Below are 21,412 nucleotides of genomic sequence, written 5' to 3'. Positions count from 1 at the left end.
TTTCGCGTTCAAACTTTTATACAATATTTTACAAACTTACAATACCGCTTATTTTACATAAAGCATGAAATATAGCACACAATAACTTTGATACAAGATAGTTGTGAAGATAATTCTAGCTAGTACACAAGTCGTTCAGCAAAGGCAATAAAGACACGTAATTCATACGTCCAGAAACAAGTCATGCATTCTAGTTTTACTAGGACTACTTCCCATCCTTGGTCTTGTGAAACATAACCGTTATGGCCGTTGATAAGACAGCGTGTTGTAACGTCGTCAAAGGGACGAGGGTTACGTAATGACCAACAGTCTCGTAATAACCTAAAAACCTCATTTCTTACCCCAATTACCGACTCCGTCACTTGTGGGAACGTTTTGTTTAATAGTTGTAGCCCGATGTTCTTTTTCTCACTTTGGTGAGAAGCGAACATTACTAACCCGTAAGCATAGCATGCTTCTTTATGTTGCATGTTAGCTGCTTTTCCTAAATCATGAAGTCCTATATTCGGATACATTGAGTCAAAATAATTTCTTAACCCGTTGCGTAAAATAGCATTTGGGTTCCCCTCAATATATGCGTCAAAATAAACACATCGTAACTTATGGGTTTCCCAATGTGATATCCCCCATCTTTCAAACAAAAGTCTCTTATAAACCAAGACATTCTTGGAACGTTCTTCGAATGTCTTACAAACTGATTTTGCCGTAAATAGTTGTGCCGAAGAATTCTGACCGACTCTAGACAAGATTTCATCAATCATGTCTCCGGGTAGGTCTCTTAAAATATTGGGTTGTCTGTCCATTTTGTGTTTTTATACTGTAAAATAGACAAGAGTTAGATTCATAAAAAAAATACTTATTAATACAAGCAATTTTTACATATATCATAAAGCATAAGCACACTATATTACATATATTACACCACACGAATACAACTATCTTATTCCGACTCGCTCGTTTCTTCTTCTTCGGTTTTGGTTCATTTTGCCAAGTTTCTAGGGATATATGATGTTCCCTTAATATGAGCTGTCGTTTTCCACAACGGTTTAGAAAACCCTGGTGGTTTAGAGGTTCCCGGGTCATTGTTACAACTTAAGGGCTTCGGGGGTTGACGATACATATAAAGTTCATCGGGGTTGGAATTAGATTTCTCTATTTTTATGCCCTTTCCCTTATTATTTTCTTTTGCCTTTTTAAATTCAGTTGGGGTAATTTCTATAACATCATCGGAATTCTCGTCGGAATCCGATTCATCGGAGAATTGGTAATCCTCCCAATATTTTGCTTCCTTGGCGGAAACACCATTGACCATAATTAACCTTGGTCGATTGGTTGAGGATTTTCTTTTACTTAACCGTTTTATTATTTCCCCCACCGGTTCTATTTCCTCCTCCGGTTCCTCCTCTTCCGGTTCTGATTCTTCTTCCGGTTCTTCTTCGGGAACTTGTGAATCAGTCCAATATATATTCGACTCTTCGTTATTATTAGGTGAGTCAATGGGATTTGTGCTAGAGGTAGACATCTATCACACAATATCAAACATGTTAAGAGATTAATATATCACATAATATATACATGTTAATAATATATAGTTTCCAACAAAAATGTTAAGCAATCATTTTTAAAGAAAACACGGTCGAAGTCCAGACTCACTAATGCATCCTAACAAACTCGATACGACACACTAATGCAAATTTTCTGGTTCTCTAAGACCAACGCTCGGATACCAGCTGAAATGTCCCGTTCTTATTGATTAAAAACGTTCCATATTAATTGATTTCGTTGCGAGGTTTTGACCTCTATATGAGACGTTTTTCAAAGACTGCATTCATTTTTAAAACAAACCATAACCTTTATTTCATAAATAAAGGTTTAAAAACCTTTACGTAGATTATCAAATAATGATAATCTAAAATATCCTGTTTACACACGACCATTACATAATGGTTTGCAATACAAATATGTTACATCAAAATCAGTTTCTTGAATGCAGTTTTTACACAATATCATACAAACATGAACTCCAAATCTTGTCCTTATTTTAGTATGCAACAGCAGAAGCTCTTAGTATTCACCTGAGAATAAACATGCTTTAAACGTCAATAAAAATGTTGGTGAGTTATAGGTTTAACCTATATATATCAAATCGTAACAATAGACCACAAGATTTCATATTTTAATACACATCCCATACATAGAGATAAAAATTATTCATATGGTGAACACCTGGTAACCGACATTAACAAGATGCATATATAAGAATATCCCCATCATTCCGGGACACCCTTCGGATATGATATAAATTTCGAAGTACTAAAGCATCCGGTACTTTGGATGGGGTTTGTTAGGCCCAATAGATCTATCTTTAGGATTTGCATCAATTAGGGTGTCTGTTCCCTAATTCTTAGATTACCAGACTTAATAAAAAGGGGCATATTCGATTTCGATAATTCAACCATAGAATGTAGTTTCACGTACTTGTGTCTATTTTGTAAATCATTTATAAAACCTGCATGTATTCTCATCCCAAAAATATTAGATTTTAAAAGTGGGACTATAACTCACTTTCACATATTTTTACTTCATCGGGAAGTAAGACTTGGCCACTGGTTGATTCACGAACCTATAACAATATATACATATATATCAAAGTATGTTCAAAATATATTTACAACACTTTTAATATATTTTGATGTTTTAAGTTTATTAAGTCAGCTATCCTCGTTAGTAACCTACAACTAGTTGTCCACAGTTAGATGTACAGAAATAAATCGATAAATATTATCTTGAATCAATCCACAACCCAGTGTATACATATCTCAGTATTGATCACAACTCATACTATATATATTTTGGAATCAACCTCAACCCTGTATAGCTTACTCCAACATTCACATATAGAGTGTCTATGGTTGTTCCGAAATATATATAGATGTGTCGAAATGATAGGTCGAAACATTGTATACGTGTCTATGGTATCTCAAGATTACATAATATACAATACAAGTTGATTAAGTTATGGTTGGAATAGATTTGTTACCAATTTTCACGTAGCTAAAATGAGAAAAATTATCCAATCTTGTTTTACCCATAACTTCTTCATTTTAAATCCGTTTTGAGTGAATCAAATTGCTATGGTTTCATATTGAACTTTATTTTATGAATCTAAACAGAAAAGGTATAGGTTTATTGTCAGAAAAATAAGTTACAAGTCGTTTTTGTAATGGTAGTCATTTCAGTCGAAAGAACGACGTCTAGATGACCATTTTAGAAAACATACTTCCACTTTGAGTTTAAACATAATTTTTGGATATAGTTTCATGTTCATAATAAAAATCATTTTCCCAGAATAACAACTTTTAAATCAAAGTTTATCATAGTTTTTAATTAACTAACCCAAAACAGCCCGCGGTGTTACTACGACGGCGTAAATCCGGTTTTACGGTGTTTTTCGTGTTTCCAGGTTTTAAATCATTAAGTTAGCATATCATATAGATATAGAACATGTGTTTAGTTTATTTTAAAAGTCAAGTTAGAAGGATTAACTTTTATTTGCGAATAAGTTTAGAAATAACTAAACTATGTTCTAGTGATTTCAAGTTTAAACCTTCGAATAAGATAGCTTTATATGTATGAATCGAATGATGTTATGAACATCATTACTACCTCAAGTTCCTTGGATAAACCTTCTGGAAATAATAAAAATAGATCTAGCTTCAAAGGATCCTTGGATGGCTTGAAAGTTCTTTAAGCAGAATCATGACACGAAAACAATTTCAAGTAAGATTTCCACTAGAAATAAGATTGTTATAGTTATAGAAATTGAATTAAAGTTTGAATATGATTATTACCTTGTATTAGAAATATAACCTACTGTAAGTAACAAAGGTTTCTTGATCTTGGATGATTACTTGGAATGGATTTAGAAAACTTGGAAGTAAACTTGCAATCTTGGAAGTATTCTTGATTTTATGAAACTAGAACTTTTGGAATTTATGAAGAACACTTAGAACTTGAAGATAGAACTTGAGAGAGATCAATTAGATGAAGAAAATTGAAGAATGAAAGTGTTTGTAGGTGTTTTTGGTCGTTGGTGTATGGATTAGATCTAAAGGATATGTAATTTTGTTTTCATGTAAATAAGTCATGAATGATTACTCATATTTTTGTAATTTTATGAGATATTTCATGTTAGTTGCCAAATGATGGTTCCCACATGTGTTAGGTGACTCACATGGGCTACTAATAGCTGATCATTGGAGTGTATATACCAATAGTACATACATCTAAAAGCTGTGTATTGTACGAGTACGAATACGGGTGCATACGAGTAGAATTGTTGATGAAACTGAACGAGAATGTAATTGTAAGCATTTTTGTTAAGTATAAGTATTTTGATAAGTGTCTTGAATTCTTTCAAAAGTGTATGAATACATATTAAAACACTACATGTATATACATTTTAACTGAGTCGTTAAGTCATCGTTAGTCGTTACATGTAAACGTTGTTTTGAAACCTTTAGGTTAATGATCTTGTTGAATGTTGTTAACCCATTGTTTATTATAACAAATGAGATGTTAAATTGTTATATTATCATGATATTATGATATATAATATATCTTAGTATGATATATATACAGTTAAATGTCGTTACAACGATAATCGTTACATATATGTCTCGTTTCGAAATCATTAAGTTAGTAGTCTTATTTTTTACATATGTATTTCATTGTTAATACACTTAATAATATATTTACTTATCATTTAACATAATTAACCAAGTGTATCAATATCTTAATATGATTCATATGTACCTAGTAAGACGTTGTTATAACGATAATCGTTATATATATCGTTTTCGAGTTTCTTAAATTAATAATCTCATTTTTATGTATATAACTCATTGTTAAAATACCTAATGAGATACATACTTATAATAAAATCATGTTAACTATATATATAACCATATATATGTCATCGTATAGTTTTTACAAGTTTTAACGTTCGTGAATCACCGGTCAACTTGGGTGGTCAATTGTCTATATGAAACCTATTTCAATTAATCAAGTCTTAACAAGTTTGATTGCTTAACATGTTGGAAACACTTAATCATGTAAATAACAATTTCATTTAATATATATATAAACATGGAAAAGTTCGGGTCACTACATATACATTTTAACTGAGTCGTTAAGTCATCGTTAGTCGTTACATGTAAATTTTGTTTTGAAACCTTTAGGTTAACGATCTTGTTGAATGTTGTTAACCCATTATTTATTATAACAAATGAGATGTTAAATTGTTATATTATCATGATATTATGATATATAATATATCTTAGTATGATATATATACAGTTAAATGTCGTTACAACGATAATCGTTACATATATGTCTCGTTTCGAAATCATTAAGTTAGTAGTCTTATTTTTACATATGTATTTCATTGTTAATACACTTAATAATATATTTACTTATCATTTAACATAATTAACCAAGTGTATCAATATCTTAATATGATTCATATGTACCTAGTAAGACGTTGTTATAACGATAATCGTTATATATATCGTTTTCGAGTTTCTTAAATTAATAGTCTCATTTTTATGTATATAACTCATTGTTAAAATACCTAATGAGATACATACTTATAATAAAATCATGTTAACTATATATATAACCATATATATGTCATCGTATAGTTTTTACAAGTTTTAACGTTCGTGAATCACCGGTCAACTTGGGTGGTCAATTGTCGATATGAAACCTATTTCAATTAATCAAGTCTTAACAAGTTTGATTGCTTAACATGTTGGAAACACTTAGTCATGTAAATAACAATTTCATTTAATATATGTATAAACATGGAAAAGTTCGGGTCACTACATTTAATCCTTACTGAAGCGCATAAATCGAGATTGACAGTGCATCCGGGTAGTACTAAGATGTATAGAGATTTGGAAATGTTGTATTGGTGGCCGACAATGAAGATAGATGTTGCAAGTTTCATTGAAAAATGTCATATTTGTGCGCAAGTTAAAGCAGAACATCAGAAACTGCATGGGTCTCTATGACAGTTAGAAATTCCTCAGTGGAAACGGGATCATATAACAATGGATTTTGTAACCAAGTTACCCCGAACCCAGAAGGGACATGACATGATATGGGTGATAGTGGATCGTCTGAAAAATAGTGCTCATTTCTTAGCTACTCGTGAAACCGCTTCGTTGGGTGATTTAGCAGAGTTGTATTTGAAAGAAATAGTTAGTCGACATGGTGTGCCGTTATCGATAGTTTCCGACAGAGATACTACGTTTGTATCAAACTTTTGGAACAGTTTACAACAGAATCTGGGTACATGTGTGAATCTAAGTACAGCTTATCATCCACAAACAGACGGTCAAAGTGAACGAACGATTCAGATATTAGAAGACATGTTGAGAGCGTGTGTCTTAGAATATGGTGGTTTTTGGGATTCGCATCTTCCATTGATAGAGTTTGCTTACAACAATTCATATCATTCGAGTATCGGAATGCCACCGTATGAAATGTTGTATGGTCACAAATGCAGAACTCCTACGTGTTGGTTAGAAGCAGGTGAGAAGCAATTTGTAGGTCCCGAAATTGTTCAGTTAACCGCAGAAAAGGTTGAAATTGCACGTGAGAAGTTAAAAGCAGCTAGAGATCGACAAAGATGTATGCTGATTCGCGCAGACATCCGGTGATATTTAATGTAGGTGATCGTGTATATTTGAAAGTTTCACCTTGGAAAGGGGTGATCAGATTTGGTAAACGTGGTAAGCTAGCGTCGAGGTTTATTGGACCATTTTCGATCAAAGAAATTTTGAACGATCAAATTGTAGTTTTAGATTTTCCTTCAGAGTTAGCAGGAATTCACAATATGTTTAATGTGTGCAATCTGAGAAAGTGTAAAGTAGACGATGAAAATCAGATTCTCCCATTGAAAGATTTGAAAGTGGATTTAAGTTGGAAATTAGTAGAAGAGCCGATTAAAATAGTGGACAAGAAAGTCACGAAGTTAAGAAAGAAGAAGATTCCTATGATATTAGTAGAGTGGCGGCACAGTTTAGGTTCTAACTTGACGTGGGAAACCGAGGAGTTAATGAGGGCGTGCTATCCCCAGTTGTTTGACCTTGACCACATTCCGAGGACGAAATCTTCTTAAGGGGGTAGATTTGTAACATCCTCAATCGGGCCTAGCTGTAAGATTACTATATTGCCCTTAAGTTAGTATTGTGTTACTATATGCTTTTATTTTTATTTAATATTTATTATTATTTATTGATGTGGTTAGGATCAGTTTGTGACAAGGGTCACAGAACAGGTTTGTTTATTTATTTTGGACTTCGTTTGGGTTGCCAAATGATGTACGAAAGTTATTAGATAACTGGTAAATACCCGTGTGTGATGGGTATTTTATTTAACATAAATATATAAGCAAGATTCAGCTCATTTCTACTCTTCTCTACACCCGTACCTACACTCTCACACCCATCAAACCCTAATCTCTTGAAATCTTGATTGAGTCCAAATTGAGTTTAGCAATCAATTGTTACTGATTTTGTGATTTAAACAAGGTATAAATCTCTTGATTTCGTGTAGTAAGCTGTGATTAAAATGATTTTTAGTTAGGTTTTTGGTAAAGATGCATTTTTGGTCAAAACTTGTGATTTTCATGTTGGTTTGGTGTAAAACGTTGTAATTTATGTTTCTTTAGTTGCTATAAACGTTTTCTAAGCTTCGTTTGGTGTCAAAACATGTAGAAATCAAGATTTGAGTGATTTTGGTGCGAAACCCGTTAGTTCTGCTGCAGTAGCTCGATGAATACAACCACACGGTTGCAGGTTGCAACCGCACAGTTGCAGGTTACATTAATGAACAAATGCACTTCGTTGAAGAACCTATAGGTTTTGAGAACCAACTTCAAGTGAAAGCTAATGGTACACGGTACTTTCGCAACAGAATTTGGGTTCCTCGCTTCAGAAATCTCCGCGAACTAGTCTTGGATGAAGCACATAAGACTAGGTACTCTATTCATCCCGGTTCCAGTAAGATGTATCACGATGTGAAGCAATTCTACTGGTGGCCTAATATGAAAGCCAACATTGCTACTTATGTTAGCAAGTGTTTCACTTGTTTGAAAGTCAAGGCCGAACATCAAAAGCCTTCTGGTCTGTTGACACAACCTGGTATTTCGCAGTGGAAGTGGAGTGCATCACTATGGACTTCGTTACTAAGTTACCTAAGACTTCGAACGATAACGATACTATTTGGGTTGTAGTTGATCGTCTTACTAAATCTGCATATTTCATACCGATCAAGGAAACCGACAAGATGGAGAAATTATCACAGCTTTATATTAAAGAAATTGTCTCACGTCATGGAGTTCCTATCTCGATTATTTCTGATTGCGACAGTCGATTCGTTTCAAGATTCTGGAAAACTTTACAATCTGCTCTTAGAACTCAACTTGACATGAGTACAGCCTATCATCTGCAAAATGATGGTCAGAGTGAACGAACTATCCAAACCATGGAGGATATGCTACTTGCTTGTGCAATCAATTTCGGCAAAGGTTGGGATAGACATCTACCTTTGGTCGAATTTTCTTACAACAACAGTTATCACTCTAGTATTAAAGCTGCACCTTTTGAAGCTTTATATGGCCGGAAAAGTAGATCCCCTTTGTGTTGGGACGAACTCGAGGACAGACATTTAACTGGTCCTGAAATTATTCATGAAACTTGTTGAGTCCCCAAAATAATTAAGGATTTAATTATGACAAAACTGTAATTTATTTGCACTAAAGTGTTATGTGCAGTCAGCACAAGTTTGTTCATGTATAGACAGCAGATATTGCTGTGTCAAGTGTTTAGTTTGCTGCTCAGTCTACCAGCACAAGGTAGACAGTGTTCTTCAATCAGCACAGGATGTGTACTCAGCAAATCAAGAACATGAAGTGGCTCAGTAATGAAGAACCAGCACAGCTGGAATGCAGCTCACTACACAAGACAGCTATGCTCCATTATAAGCATAGTTATTTCCCGAGTGGTCTACATCAATGGTACTATTCAACAGAAGTCAAAGACAAAGTTGAACAGAAAAGGACACGCGTCGGCGGCTGACAAGTGACCTTACAAGACAACGTGGGAATGCAAAAGGTTAACGCATGTGCAGACATGGGTTATACTTTGTCATCACCTAGGGAACACAACATTCTATTTGTTTAATCAAATAGTGATGCCAAACCGAATTGGGGTGTTCCTGCAAATAGCTTCCAAAGAGGAAAGAAGAGAGCATGCTCTCTGATATAGTTGTCTCCACAAGTACAGACATCCTATGTACCAGTTGACAATAGAACCATTACACGGCTAATAGGACTACTATAAATTGTTGTATCCACTATTGTAACAACTAGTGGTGTGGGTTTATTTTTTATAGAGTCAAAACATGTAATAGCTGTTAGTTTACCTCTTAGCTATAATCTAGGTAATCTGTATCAACCAACTATCATTCCGCCAAGGATAGTTGTGATTCTTTGTGATTCAATCAATAAAGAATAACTGTTGAATTACCTGTGACTCTATTTACTTGCATGCTTGAATACTAATCGGTTTAACTGTTAAGTTATTTGAAAAGAAATTGTATTCACCCCCCTCTACAATACTCCTGTTGTTATCAAGGGACCAACAACTGGTATCAGAGCTTCAGTCTTGATAATTAATATCTTGGATCTGAATTCTCTCATGGCTGCATATTCTAATACAGCTTACCTTGAAAATGGTTCATCCAATAGACCACCCAAATTTGATGAAGATGAGTATGAAACTTGGAAGGCAAGATTCATGCTTCACCTTGAGTCTATTGATCCACTCATGCCTGGTATCGCCACAGATGGTCCATCTATGCCTGCTGAGACTATTGGTAGTGCACCAGCTACAGCTGAACTCCTGCTATTCCTGGCAGAGAGGTTATTCTCACTCCTTCTAGATGGGATGCTGAGGATAAACGTCGTGTTGGACTTGACCCTAAGATCAGAACCTTGTTAGCTATAATTTTACCTAACCCACTGTTCAAACTGATTAAGGGAAAAGAAAATGCCAAGCTTATGTTAGACTATCTAGATGTTACCTATGAGGGTATGGGAGAAGTTAGGCAGAACAGAATGATTGCTTTAAAACGTGAATATGAAATGTTCTTTGCCTACAAGAATGAAACTCTTAAGCAAACCTTCATTAGGTTTAACTCCTTGATTGCTGACCTGATCACTTTGAATGTCACCTATACTGAGTTTGAGCAAGTTAACAAATTCATAGATTCACTGCCTACTAAATGGAAATCTGTTACTGACCCCTTAAGAACCACTCAGACCCTAAAGAACTTTAACATGTCTTCTCTCTACAGTTCACTTTGGAACCATGAGAAGGCAGAGGCTAAATTTGAACTTAACTTGAAAGAAAACTTTAGGTCTGCCCCCACCACTTCAAAATCTTCTAAGACAGATGATACTGCTCTTATTGCTGCTGCTAAAAAGAAAGCTCAAAAGGCTTTACTGGTTCAAAAGATGCTGGCAGAAGAAGATTCATCTGGGAGTGATGTGGATAGTGGTACTGGGTCTAAAGAAAGCAGTGATGATGAAAGTGATGCAGAAGGGTTTGCTGAAGCTATGGCTTTGCTGGCTAGGCAGTTCAAAAGGTTCAATCGTAATAGAACCAGCAAGTCATACAAAGGGAGTAAGAAACCGAGTGCTAGGTATAGCAGCAAGTCAATCAAGGGTCCTAAATCTGAGTGTTATAATTGTGGGAAGGTTGGACATTTTACTGCTGAATGCATGTCCAGGAAACCTTCAACTTCACATGCTAACTCTTTCTCAAAAGCTGACAAGTACAAAAACAAGCACAAAGCTATGAAAGCTCAGATGAAGGAAAGTGCTAAGACTGATAAGAAGGGTAAAAAGCCAGAAAAGGTTCTAGTTGCTAAGCATCATGATTGGGATGAAACCAGCTCGTCGTCTTCCTCTGATAGTGATACTGATGATGATGGTGCTGGTTATGCTCCAGAAAAGAAGCTGTGTTTAATGGCCAAGGAGGTCAAGGAGTCTGATGAGGATGATAGTGGTAGCAAGTTTTTGGCTGATATGAAGGAAGCTGATCAGAAAAGAGATTCTACTCAATGGAAAACTGAATTGATGTATAAGGTTGATAATTTTCGAACTTATACTGATAATGAAAAAGCCAAAATGTTTGACTATCTAAGAGTTGACTTATGTAGAGGCAGCAAACGTGAAGAAGTTTTGAAAACTGACAACAAATCTTTAAATGAGAAACTTAAATGCAAAAATGATGAAATTAAAATCTTGAAAGATGATATTTCAAAACTCGAAAAACAAAATTTTGCTTTAAAATCTCTTCACGTTGAGGCAGCAGAAGTCAAGAACCAGCTGGATAATCTTAAAAAGGTTGTCGCTTCATGGTGTGCATCTGTTCAACGCACAGCAAAGTGTGTTAACGAGCAGGTGCCTTCCCAAGTTGAAGCTTTCTTTGCTGGTGACTATGATGCTGCTGCTGCTATTGCAGAGGTTACTTTCATGGACCCAATTCTTGAAACAGATCCTGAAGCTGTCTTGCCAAATACTTTTGCCAAGATAGTTAAAGGTAAAAAGGTCTTGACAAATAAATTTGTTAGACCTGTTACTGTGTCCCCACCACCTGCCATGAAAGAGATTTTAGAGGATGAGGTTAGAGCAAGAGAAGCCAGTACCTCAATTGATGAGACTACTGACCCCTCAAGCATCTACTATGATAGTACATATTTTCTCTACTAGAGAGTAGATATATACGTACTAGCGCAAAGTAGAATGAACCATGTGAGGAGTAGTTTTCCGATTGACGTTTACCCTCGGGACGAATCTCTGCAGACACGGATCATGGTCTAAAAACATGGCGTGGCTTAAGTCAATCTTAAAATAGGGCTTACATATGTTCTGCTTGTGTATTTGGTGCTGGGCGGATGAAGTCATGCCTTGGAGCTGGGAGGAAGAAGTCATGCCTTGGAGCTGGGAGGAAGAAGTCATGCCTTGGAGTTGGGAGGAAGAAGTCATGCCTTGGAACTGGGCGGATGACAGATGAAGTCTAGAGAGAGAAAGCGTGTATGAGAGAGAAAGTCTAGAGAAAGAGTAGTATGCTGTCCAGAAATTGGGACCCGAAGTCATGGAGAGTGGAGAGTGGAGAGTGGAGAGTGGAGAGTGGGGGGAAAGTGTGTGAGAGAGAAAGTGAAATGGCCGCTCCTCTTTCCTTGTGTCAAATGAGGTGGGGAGCTCTTCTATTTATAGGCAAAGTTTGGGCTAGTGGGAAGCTTCTTGGGCTTAATTAATGGGAAAGCCCAATAACTTGCATGTCTTTACTAATTTGGGCATAACTTTCTCATACGAACTCCGATTTAGGTGATTCAAAAGCCAAAACGTCCGTAACTCAGAGCTCCACATCTTCCATTTTATGCGTGTCGACCATAAGGTACACCATTATACTACATGATTCCAAAAGAAAGACGTATAAAAAGGGAAATCACTGAAAATAATCTTAGAAAAATTAAACCTACTGATTCCCCTTCGTGTTCGAGTTCCAATTGTGCTGAGCCAGCTGATGACAAACTTACTGCTCAACTAGTAGCTGTAGACAAGCCCGTTAAACGTAATACTGGCAAGTCCAAGGCAGTAGGAAAAACTTCTTCTAGTTCATCAGCTTCAGTAGACAAGCCAGTAACTTCCCACGCTGACTCGTCAAATGATAAAGGCAAAGCAATACGTCATGACTATGGTACTGGTTCCAAAAAGAAAGCTGCCCTTAAGAGAAAAGCAAAAGTGGACTCGAATGAAGAGCTGTCTATCACTGAGATTATGACAGTCAAGCTTGACCAGCTAATTGAGGCAGTAACCAAACATCGCCCCGATCCCCTTTACAATGTGTATGACCCATCACCGATACCAAATGTGAGAAAATGCTATAAATGTGGCAGCAAGTTTCATTTAGCCAACCGGTGTCCTTTTACCCCAACCCCGTCTGCTGCTGCTTCTTCAAGCAAACCAGCAGACAGGAAGATATCATCAAAGATGACCCTTCCAGAACCCATCCTTGGATGGGTTCCCAAAAAGAACTAATCTCTTAGCTACTGTGCAGGGCATTCAAAATAAGCAAATCTGGTATCTCGATAGTGGTTGTTCGAGACATATAACTGGATGTAAGTCCCTGCTAATGGACTATCAAGAAAAAGATGGTTCAGTTGTTTCATATGAAGATAATTCGTTGGGTTACATAAAGGGTTTTGGTACTTTGACTAATGGGAATGTCACATTCTCAAATGTTGCATATGTAGTTGGGCTTAAACATAATTTACTCAGCATAAGCCAACTGACAAGCAAGAACAAGATAGTCCAATTCAGAAGGAAAATTGGCACTATTTTTGATAAGATAGGGAAGCCACTGCTGACTGCAAAATGTCATGAAAACATGTATCAAATTGACATGAATACAGCAGTCACAACAACTGATACTTGTTTCTATTCGAAAGTAGCAGACAACCTAAAATGGTTATGGCACAAGAGACTCTCACATCTCAACTTCAAAGATATTCACAAATTATCCAGTAGAAGTTTGGTGTCTGGGCTACCCACCATGTCTTATGTAAAGGACAGACTGTGTCCTGGTTGTGAAAAGGGAAAACATCACCATGCCTTATTCAAATCAAAGCAAATCTCATCTGTTGAGAAACCATTTCATTTACTTCATATGGATCTTTTTAGTCCTGTTAATGTGGCCAGCTGTAGTGGGAAGAAGTATACACTGGTAATTGTTGATGAATATTCCAGATACACCTGGGTATTCTTTTTGAAGCAAAAGAGTGAAGCTGCTGATGAAATTATCAATTTTATCAAAAGAATGGAGCTTTTAAATGGGCAACTGGTGAAACAGCTACGAAGTGATCATGGTACAGAATTCAGAAATGCTACATTAGAAGAATTTTGTGCTGATAAAGGTATTTCACAGAAATTTTCTGTTGTGAGAACACCTCAACAAAATGGTGTTGCAGAAAGAAGAAACAGAACTCTCATTGAAGCAGCAAGATCTATGTTAGCTGAGTCTGGGCTGAAAAATTCATATTGGGCAGAAGCTGTGAACACTGCATGTTTTACCCAGAATAGATCTCTAATTGTGAAAAGACATCAGAAAACTGCTTATGAAGTTTTCAAAGGAAGAAAACCCCCACTCTCATTTCTTCACGTATTTGGCACTCCCTGTTTCATTCTAAACAATAGGGATCGGTTGGGCAAGTTTGATGCTAAGGCTGATGAAGGTATATTCTTGGGATATTCCAACATGTCAAAGGCATATAGGGTTTTCAATAAAAGAAGGGGTTGTTTTGAAGAATCAATTAATGTTACATTTGATGAAACTGCCCCAGCCTCATCTTCCAGTCAAGAAGATGAAGAGTTATTATTTGAAGAGCCTACTCAGCAAGCTCTTGACGATGAAGAGGAACCAGCTGCAAATCCCTCGCCAATCCATGTTGCTGGGTTCTCTGATGATGAGATGGAACATTCTGTTCCATCTGTGTGTAAACCAAGTGGACCTACTGGCTCTACTGAAGTCCTACAACTTGAGCATAGGTCTACTGGGTCTGAAGGATCACAAGCTGGTACTGGTTACATTAATACTGAACAGCTATCTCCAATTGCTGCTCATACCTTTGAACCAGCTGATGATCAAGATGTTGTGTGTTCCACGACAAGCTCACCTGTTCATAATACTAGATGGACAAAAGAGCATCCAATTGAGCAAGTCATTGGTAATCTGGCTAGTGGTGTTAAAACAAGAAGGCATGCAACCAGCAATTTCTGTATGCATGTAAATTTTGTGTCTACCATTGAACCTAAATGTCCTAATGAAGTAATCAAAGATCCAAGCTGGGCAGGAGCTATGCAAGAAGAGATCTCCCAGTTTGATAGGAATAAGGTTTGGACATTGGTACCTAAACCTGGTGATGAAACTAAGAAAATCATTGGTACCAAGTGGGTTTTCAAGAACAAGATGGATGAAGATGGGATTGTGATCAGAAACAAAGCTAGATTGGTAGCTCAAGGGTTTAAACAGGAAGAAGGATTGGATTACGGAGAGACTTATGCCCCAGTGGCTAGGATGGAAGCTATCAGACTGTTCTTGGCGTATGCTGCTAAGATGAACTTTAGGGTATTCCAGATGGATGTTAAATCTGCATTTCTAAATGGGAAGCTGCAAGAAGAAGTTTATGTCAAACAGCCTCCTCGTTTTGTAAGCAGTAAATATCCAGACCATGTCTACAAGCTAGACAAAGCTCTTTATGGCCTTAAACAGTCTCCAAGAGCATGTTATGAGACACTTCATGTGTATCTCACTGGTATAGGTTTTAAAGTTAGAACAATTGACACCACTCTGTTCTCAAAAGAGACAGATGGTGATCTCTTGCTAGTACAGATATATGTGGATGATATTATTTATGGATCTAAAAATGAGAAACATTGTCAAGATTTTTCAAAACTTATGTCAAAGACATATGAAATGAGCTTACAAAGAGACTTGCAATACTTTTTGGGATTGCAAATTAAACAACTTGATGATGGAATTTTTATAAGTCAGGATAAATATATCAAAGATATGCTAAAGAAATTTGGTCTGACCTGTTTAAAAGATATAGGTACTCCAATGGCAGCAACTATTAAAATAGATGCTGATCCCAATGGTGAACCAGTCAATATCACTGAATATAGAGATATGATTGGATCCCTACTTTATCTCACAGCCAGCAGACCAGATATTATGTTTGCCACATGTCTCTGTGCCAGATATCAAGCTGATCCTAAAAAGTCACACTTGCTAGCAGTCAAAAGGATATTTAGGTATCTGAAAGCTACTGCTAAACGTGGTCTTTGGTATCCAAAAGACCAGGATTTTGAGCTAATTGGGTATCCAGATGCTGATTTTGCAGGGTGTAAAATAGACAGGAAAAGTACTACTGGTGGTTGCCAGTTACTGGGTGGTAGGCTAGTCAGCTGGACGAGCAAAAAGCAAAATACTGTGTCCACATCTACTGCTGAGGCAGAATACGTTTCTGCTGGTAGTTGTACTGCTCAATTACTGTGGATGCAAAGCCAGCTGAAAGACTATGGTGTTCATGTTACAAAGACTCCAATCTACTATGACAACACAAGTGCAATAGCTATCACTAACAATCCTGTGATGCATTCAAGAACAAAGCACATTGACGTTCGATATCATTTCATAAGGGATCATGTTCAAAAAGGAGATGTGGAGCTACACTTTATTTCAACAAACCAGCAGTTAGCAGATCTATTCACAAAGCTCTTAGATGAGAAACGTTTTAACTATCTCATCTCTGAGCTGGGTATGCTTGAACTTTAAATAAAAGACAATTTTTGTTGGTGTGCTGGCTCTACAACATGTAGGGCAAACCAGTAAGTCATTTTTGTTAACTTACTGCCTACATGTAAAACACTCAGCACAACAAGGTCTTTTATATTTTGGTTACTCAAAATATTTTTAATTGAAATAATAAATAGCTCACAACATTAAATGATTCCTTAAATATGAAACTCATTTACTCCCAATGATTTAAATTAAATTCATGACATATTAAATGTAACAAAGTATTTTGTATTTAATACAAAACTTATTTTGTGGTTTTTAAATTTTTTTGAAATAAAACCTGCTGCATTTAATGTTGAATGGGAGGTATGAGTGTTCAAGCCGTATATACGTCAAATCATCAGTCTGTGTCCCCTCAAGTGTGCCAGTCTGTCACATCTGCCCACGCGCCTGCTAATAGCATTTTTCATTTTCTCTCTCCTGCCTTTTTCACCCAATCACAACGGTTAAAAGAGTGTTTTATCTTCCATAATAACCTTCGATTATTCAGTTTTCAAATTCACACTCTTTTCTCTAAAAATCCCCAAATCTTCAAATCAATTCATACATCCATCTTCTACGAAATCATCAATGGCAGAACAACAACAACAACAACATCAATCACCACCTACTGCAAACCAGCCAGAGGAACAACAACCACAGCAACACCAACCGGTAGCACCACAATAACTGGAACAGCAACCACCACCGGTCATCGAAGAACAAGTGGTGCAGGGCCCTCTATTCAACCTGCACCCAAGCCTTGTTAGGGCTGCAAATGCACCAGAACACTCTTCCATTCGCCTATCAAGAGGCAATGCTGCTCATACCTTTTCAATTCCCAAATCTAAAGCCAACTTAGGCTATGATACGCTTATTGATTACATAAGACAATCACCTCTGGCTCGAGCTATTACTGGTGTACCTTCTCGTCTTTATCCAGCTTGTTTGGCCAGATTCTGGTATACTACCACCACTTCCACCACTCAACAGAACGTTCCATGTATTCGTGGCATGGTGACTGAAACCCTAGCCTGCTCCATCACTGTTGATGCCATCCGACGTGCTCTCCAATTACCCATTGGTCCGTTCGTTAATTCACCAACCAGTGATGAGTTTAGAAGAGAGGTACTGGAGATTATAGGTTTTGATGGACCAGTGGCTTATACGCCCTTAAGGAAGCAGATGCCACCTCTGTGGAATTATTTCTTTGGCTTGCTGACTCATTGCATCAGTCAGAAGTCCGAGAGCTTTGATCAGTGCTCAGATTTTGAGCTGAAGATTGATCATGGGATGCTGTTCAATCAAAATATTGATTATGCCGGTGAAATTTACTTAAGGCTAAGGGAAATGGTGCTTGCACCTAAACGAACACACTTAAACCCCTTTCCAAGGTTTTTGAGCCTTGTTTTTGAAAATGAGCTGGGTGAAGCTTACCAGCAGATTGCTGATGAATCATTCGACCTGCCTCCAAAACAAGGGGGAATGCCAAAAGATGCTCCTGCTGCTCTATATAATGTCCTGACACCAGGCATGCTTGAGTATCTTACTGCTCGAGGTGGAGTGAACCAACCGGCTGCCTCTGGTGCTGCACCAGCTGAGGGGGAGGGACCTCAGTGAAAGCCAGCTGTAAAAAGGAAGAAGCCAGCTACCTCAACTAGTACAGCCACCATCTCACATACTGGTAAAGCAGTAGTTGTATTAGAATCTAGTGCTCTCTGGTCATAAAGAACATCCCTAGTCTTGTATACTGACTATCCACTTCTAGTATTGGAATCCGTTGCTTAACTATTTCTTGGTAACAGGCAAATCCAAACGAGTAAAAGCTGGCTCCAGGCTCACCACAGGGGAGATTGCACCAGTCTCAACTGCTGCTCCTGCAAAGGATGTGGCTATGTAACCCGGTGCATTTCTAGACCAAACAGCAGAAAATTCTAACATAATTAAAAATCTTTTATCTGCTGACTTGAAAAATGAAAGTGGAGTTAAAGGTATAACCCTGGCTCCCAAGCTAACTGGTTTTAAAACTAGTGTTAAGAAGAGTAGCAACCCATACTCTTCAAGCGAGACACTTCCACATTTTTCAAACTTGAACTTAATGCTATATCCTCTGCTGACAGTACAACCAGCAGAGAACATACCTAACTCCTAAAGCAAACTTGAGCTGGGTCCTCATCGTGTTGAACCAGCTCAGGATACTGCACAGCCATTATGTTACTTGGATCATGATAAGAGTCTCACTCCTACATCATTACCAGCCGGAACTCTTACACTATCTGGGTCAACATGTGTCGCCAATGAGTCAGCAGAGTCACAGCTGTACTTACAGATACCTTATTCTGTCTCATTCGAAGGGCTGACCAAATCACCAGTCTGTCCCCAGAGACCAACACCAGATGCAATTGTTGAGTCAAATTTATTTGGTTCTACAGTTGTTAACATAAAATGTTCTATTGTTTCAGTTCTTAGCAGGGTAGATGAACAGGCAGAGGGGGAGCAAGTTAAAGATGATATTATTCCTACTGAGCAGATTGCTGCCTCTGCTACTGGTATTGGTGCTACTGTTTCTCCTACTGGTGGTTCTGATGCTAGTGCTGTTGCTTCTACAGCTACTGGTGGTACTGCTCCCAGTATTGCTGCTTCCACTACTACACCTGAAGTGGAAGATGAAATCATAGTGGATCCTCCTGTTCTTAAAAAGGTAATTGACAATATTGTCAAGGATGTTCTACTTGATGAACCTGTCACTGAACCAAAGGGTGACATTGTGTCTGCTGCTGCTACCGATGCACAAAATGTTATTGTGGATGCTAGTACTTGTGCTACTTTTCCATCTGATGTTATCATGGAAGCTGGTACAAGTGCTACTTTTCCATCTGATGTTATCATAGATGCTGGTAAAAGTGCTACTTTTCCATCAGACTCTGGTTCACAGGGTAATACTGTTCTGGAGGGTCTTGATTTCGTTAATGCTGGCTATGTTGGCTATGTCCCTACAGAGTCAACGGTGGATACTGATGCTACTAGTGTTATTCCGGATGTTTATGATCTTCAATCGAGACACTTTATTACTGTTGATTCCACTGGTAATCTACAGGTGTCTGATTCCATACCGGATACTCTCTTTAAAGATGCTACAGATGCTGCTTCTTCACCTACTGCACAGTTACCTACCACTGCTACTGGTTCTACGGAACCCGTTATGGATGCTGGTACCTCTGTTTCTGCCACTACTGACTCTTCTCAGGCTACTGTTTCTGCTGAGAAGAAACCTTATGTGTGCCAGGTGCCAGATCCTGATGAAGTTGTCCCTAACTTCATCTATCGGGGAGCGTCTATTACTCCCAGAGTTGCTCTGCTGGTGGATCAGCTAACTATTGATCCTAAAACTGCCATAGTCTCAGCCAGCAAATTGCCTCGCGAAGAGCTGACTGAACTATTGTCTCAGCTTGATCGACCAGCTAGAGAAGAAGTTTATGAGAGGCTGGCTACTTTAGAACAGATCAACGAGCAGCCATATTATCATTTTTTTGTCATGGCTCCAGCTGCTTCTCCATGGCCTGGTACATGGAGGCCTCTCAAGTTCATCAGAGATCCCTCTACTGGTAAATATGTTATGCAGAATATTCCTGATTCACCAGTACCTTCTGATTCATCAGCTTCTTCCTCATCATCTTCTTCTTCTGATGGTGATGCTGATAAAGGTACTGGTAAGGATGAACCAGTCACTCATGATAATGTGACTGGTACCAAAGATAAACCAGTAGATCTCACTGATGATGCTGATCTTGATGCTGACAAGGATACCAGTGGTTCTAAACCTTCAGGTGAAGGTAAAAATGATGGTGATCATGGTGACGAGTCAGATTCTGACCTTCCACCTCCACCACCCCACGGAGGTAATCCTGTGTTAGCTGCTTCTGACCACCCCTCAACCAGCTATGTTAAATTTAATGCTGATGAGGTGGCTGACATCTCCACCCTGGCTGTCTATAAGACACTAACCGAGGTTACACCTGATCTACAATCCACCATTCGCACTGCTATTGTTGATAGTGTGACCGAAGCCATACGTAATGCTGGGCAAGTTACCACTTCCAATATTGAAGCCCAGCTCTAACAAGTATGTGCCTTTGCAGATCTTGCGGTGGATGCCATTGTCAAACAACATGAAGAGGACGAGGACTTAAAGAAACGAATCATCTCTCACAATGAGTATACTGAGGACATTGCCCGTCTTCAAGCTGATTTAGATGCTGTTAATCGCAGAATTCTTTTTCTTAATGAAGAAAATACAGTGCTACATGAGAGATTGGATTCACAGGAACAGCAAATGGCTAACATGATTCCTGCTTCGGCCTATGTTCAAATGGTTGAAAATATGCATCGACTGGCTACCCTACAGGGTGATGTTAGGGCCATTGTTAAGCAGATGGCTATGGGTGTTGCAAGAAATGAAGTTAGGTCTTCCAACCTCCTTCTTCGATAATTTGGAGTGGATCCTGGTGCCCATCTCACTCCTGAAGTTGCTGACTGGAACAATTTTGCATTCTCTATTCCAGATTCAGATAGTGACCTTGATGCGCAGGTCTCCCCTGTTCACCTTTCTGCCCCTGCTGATGACAAAAAGGGGGAGAAGAAATCTAAAAAGAAACTCAAAAAGAGAAAACAATCAGAGGGGGAGCATGAGCATGAAAAGGCTCCAAAACAACCAAGGAGAGATGGTGATGGTGATGGTGGTGATGGTTCTACTGGTCAAGACTCTGGCACTAAGCCCAGCAACGCTCATACTGAAGCTGGTGTACAGGCAACTAGTGAATCTCAACCCAGTGTGTCTGCCACATCAGTAGATGATATTGGTTCTGGCAGTAAGCCCAGTGATGTTTCTGCTTTGGCTGTTGCTGAAGCTTTTGTTGTCTCTCAAACTATTTAAAGAA

The sequence above is a fragment of the Rutidosis leptorrhynchoides genome, chromosome 3 (assembly GCF_046630445.1).
Source record: "Rutidosis leptorrhynchoides isolate AG116_Rl617_1_P2 chromosome 3, CSIRO_AGI_Rlap_v1, whole genome shotgun sequence".
Lineage (NCBI taxonomy): Eukaryota > Viridiplantae > Streptophyta > Magnoliopsida > Asterales > Asteraceae > Rutidosis > Rutidosis leptorrhynchoides.
Note: the sequence above shows the minus strand (reverse complement) of the source record.